The sequence below is a fragment of the Macadamia integrifolia genome, chromosome 11, assembly GCF_013358625.1.
Source record: "Macadamia integrifolia cultivar HAES 741 chromosome 11, SCU_Mint_v3, whole genome shotgun sequence".
In the NCBI taxonomy this organism is placed as follows: Eukaryota; Viridiplantae; Streptophyta; class Magnoliopsida; order Proteales; family Proteaceae; genus Macadamia; species Macadamia integrifolia.
The window spans coordinates 4,009,115-4,013,538 of record NC_056567.1 but is presented as its reverse complement, the minus strand read 5'-3'; positions in this window follow the sequence as shown (position 1 = coordinate 4,013,538).

Sequence of the window (4,424 nt, the reverse complement as noted above, 5' to 3'; positions counted from 1 at the left end):
AGTACACACGAGAGAGAGAGAGAGAGAGAGAGAGAGAGAGAGAGAGAGAGAGATGGTCAATTAAGTAGACATAACGTTCAACAAGTCAAGTCTAAGAAAAAAACCAAAAAATGGGAACGTGCAGAATGGGAATCCTTGTTGTTTGCCTTTTTCCCGTATCTTTAGGAAGCATACAACAAAACATGTTTCATATAGTAAAAAAGGGAAATTCAAGACTTTTGAAGTCAAAATAACCCTTTTGGGGTAGAGTTTGTCTTGTACTCAATAATGATTCACATAATTATTATTGGGATAGATTATAATTGGGTCGGGTTTGGGGTTAATTACGTATATAGGAGGTAGAATTATAATTGTGTGGGGATTAGGGTTTTTGGATTTCCCTATATATTGTCTCTAGAGGGGAAAGCCGTAGTTACAAACAAAGGAGAGATCATTTTTTGAGGTGAACATAGATGTAGAGAGCTTTTCAAGTTTAGTAAAAAAAAAAAAAATCTCTGATTCTTTCAGGTGGATGTAGACATTCATGCTAAATCATGTTAAATTCCTCATATTGTATGATTATTTGTTTGTAATTTTCCTCGTGGTTGCGCATTTGTCCCTGATGAGGGTAACTGTCTCTGACCACAGCACGGCTAAGGAGCCTTTGAACTAATGTTGTACTGCCACCTCGGCCCCCCATCAGGTCGAGCTACCACCTCGGCATCACATCAAGCTGAGCTACCACCTCGGTATCTCATCATATCGTACTGCCACCTTAGCCCTTCTTCAGGCTGAGCTACCACCTTGGCCCCTCATCAGGCCGAGTTACCACCTCGGCATCTCCTTAGGCCGTACTGCCACCTCGGTCCAGCATCATCAGGCAGGGCTCTCAGAAATGTGCTCTCATCCACTCCTACATTCAATGAACGTGATCCCTGATCACAAGGACAGGACTCTATCCACTACACATCATCAAAGGCATCCACCACTTTCACAACTCACACCTCCGAGGTAAGAGAAGAATATTCCCAAAAGATGCCCCAAATCTGGAATATTCTTGGAATCAGAGAGCCATTCTCCTTAAGGACTCCACACTCAGTAGGACTCTCCACAGATGTTCCCCCTTTCTCCACTCCATCAACAGTCTATAAATACCAAGGTAAGCCTCCATTGTGGGGATTGATCACTTCTTTTGATTGAAAACTCTCTTGAGTATCTGCTGTGGAAAGATCTGACTTAGGCATCGAAGAATCCCCTATTGGGTCAGCCCAGCTCTCCCCTATCTTTTCTTCTATGCAGATCGGTTGAGCCATCACGAGCTATAAGGAAGATCAATTGGTCAATTTTTCCACATCAGATTGGCGCCGTCAATGGGAACTGCTACAAAAAGCTACTTTGAACTAATGCAATTAAGAAGTGAGAAGGTCTTTCCTCCACTACAACGCGAGTAAGGTCCTCTCGCGATTTACCACTTAAATAGCCTCACCCACCTTCAGTGGCAGATCAGGAGAATGTCCCCATGGAGAACCCTCCACAAAGACCCCTGTAAGCCCAGCCTGACGTGGATGTCACCCCAGGAGAGGGAGGTCGACGTGAGCAAAACCCTCAGTACTCTTGCCAAGGCCAGTCATCCTAACACTCTGGTGTGGGACTTCATATGCTAGTTCGGCTCGGCACTGGCTCAGCTCAGCTGCCTAAGTTAGCTTCAGACAGGCGAAGTGCCACCCCTCAATCAATGGCCAGGAGAGAATCTGTCAGAACGTCATGTACAGTTCGCTCGGTGCCACCCCGATCTCCCACAGAGAGGTGCCAACAAGGGCCTTTTTCTACCCAGAAAGGGAGGGCTCGTCATTCCACGTAGGGGTGTCAATTTGTGGCCCGAACCGGCTAAACCGACCGGGATCGACCATTTATAGATCGGCCCGGCCCGGACCGTTTATTAAATGTGTCGGGCTTGAGCCCGGCCCGTTTATAAACGGTCGGTCTTGGTTTTGCTACTTGGACCATCGGGCGCCCGACCGAGACCGACCGTTTAACACCCGACCGAGACCGGCCTATTGTGCACCGGCCTAGCCCGACCCTTTAATGATTGTAGAATACCTATTTTACCCCCCAAATTAAAAAGTAAAAACTAAAAAGTAAAAACTAAAAAGTAAAAACATGTTCACATTTTAAATAGTGGTTATATTTGGTATCATTTATTAATTAATTGTCATTTTTTTGGGCTTGCATGAGTGGGCCGGAATATAAGAGCACATTTTAAAGAGGGCCCGTTTAAAAACCGGTTGAAGCCTGTTTAACATTAAACATGTCCGTAGCCCGGTTAAGGCCCAACTAAAGCCCGATTAAGGTGGTCCGATTATAGCCTCAAGCCGACCGACCGAATATAAAGCGTATCATGCCCTCAATAACTAAGCCCGATTAGTTAAATGGGCGGACACGGTGTAGCCTTTGAAAGTCTTCAAGCCCGATTAAGCCCAACTGAAACAGAACCGGCCCGACCGGTTGACACCCCTAATTCCACGTGTAACCAGAGTCCTGAGACACATAATGCCCATAGATCCTCATCAAAGGTAGGGGGACACCAGTGCTCGCTGTAAATGACAGATAGAGGCACATGTCCGTGTAAAAAGGTGCACGAGAACTCTTCATAGAGGACAGCTCAGAGCGCACCACCCCATGGAGGCCATCATGACTCGCCCCCTAGGCTGGCCAGAGGTGCACACCAGCGAGGTCAGAATCCACCTGACAGGCGCCAAAACCATGGAAGAAGCCCTAGAAGAGCTGAATGAGAACGTCGCTCCCCAAATAGTTGAGCCGGGGAACGAAGGGACGACTTGGAAAGTAGGATCCAGCGTCTCATTGAGAGGCTAGAAGGAATACAGAGGCAAAGGCAGCCAGCTGACATAACGGTCACCCTGGCCCATAATGCACTATCCGATGAGCTAGATGCCGAGCTACCCCTCAATTTTGTGGTACTTGTCTTTAATGCATATAATGGCACCACGGACCCCTACAATCATCTCCTGTACTACAGTTCAGCCATAAGAGTCCATGGGAGGTTAGATGCAATTCTCTGCCAAGCCTTCGAAGCCTCATTAAAAGGGACCACACTAGTGTGGATGTCAAACTTACGGCCCTGATCCATCCATAGCTGTGAACAATTGATAAGAGCATTTCTCACATGTTTCCAAGCTAGTATGAAGCAGAAGCAAACTACAAAAACGTGATGAACATGATGCAAGGAGCAAGGGAGACTATAAGGGAATTCCTCACCCGATTCACTAAGGTGACGCTAGAGGTAAAAAAACCTACCGGAAGGAGTGGCATATAGCATATTGTGCAATGGAGTAATGCACCCTGATTTGGTTCAATCTCTCGCCCTCGACTTGCTAGAGACAATGCCCGAATTGTTAAGAAGGTACAATCAATATGCAAACATAGAAGAAGTCCTAGCTGCCAGAGGGATAACTGACAGGGGTGAGCAATCAGAGAAGGAGAAGAGGAGGTCCCCGAGGCCTAGGGACAACCCTCGCCAGCCAAAGAAGAACAGAACAGACCAGCCACTTGACATAGTTGAATCCGAGCAATATGAGCTTAACCGCTCGCGAACAAACTTGCTCCTAGAGATCCAATACCAGAAGTGTTTTCGCTGGCCCAGGCCAATGATAGTTAAACTAAAAAGAGAGGAACCCCAACCAGTACTGTCGATATCATCGAGATCATGGGAATGACACTGAAGACTGTAAGTCTCTGAAAAGGAAAATTGATGAGCTCATCAGAGTAGGGTACCTTAATAAGTATTTGAAGAAGATGTATGGTGGGAGCTGGCCCGATCCGAGGAGAGATGAGGTCGGGCCGACCGAGATAGGACCGAGCCACCCAAGGAGCCAGCCATGGACCGAGTTGACACGTACGATAACTAGCCTATGGGTCCATCCATCCTGACAATCATGGGTGGACCCACTGTAGATTCAGTCAGAAAGGCCAAAGCTCACACATGGTTCGTATGCATCACGGAACAGCCCGTCAAAAACCTCAAGCCAGATCCACCCATTACATTTTTTGACAAAGACCTGGAAGAGCTGAATTGGCCTTACAACGACACCATCATAGTTCAATTAGTGGTGGCCAACCACCCCTTCCACATGGTCCTAGTGGACATAGGAGCCTTCGTCGACCTCATATCCTACGAAGCTTTCATGAAACTGGGACTTGGCGCTGGAGCCTTAAAGCCAGCCCCTACGACCTTATACGAATTTTCAAGCATGCCAGCTGAGCTAGGAGTAGTTAACCTGCCAGTAACCATATGTCAGGGAGCTCAAACGGCAACTACCATGGTCTCTTTCATGGTCGCCAAGATAGCCTCACCCTATAATGCAATCCTTGGTTGACCTGGTCTCAATGGCCTTGGAGCAGTTGTGTCCACTAAGCATATGAAAGTC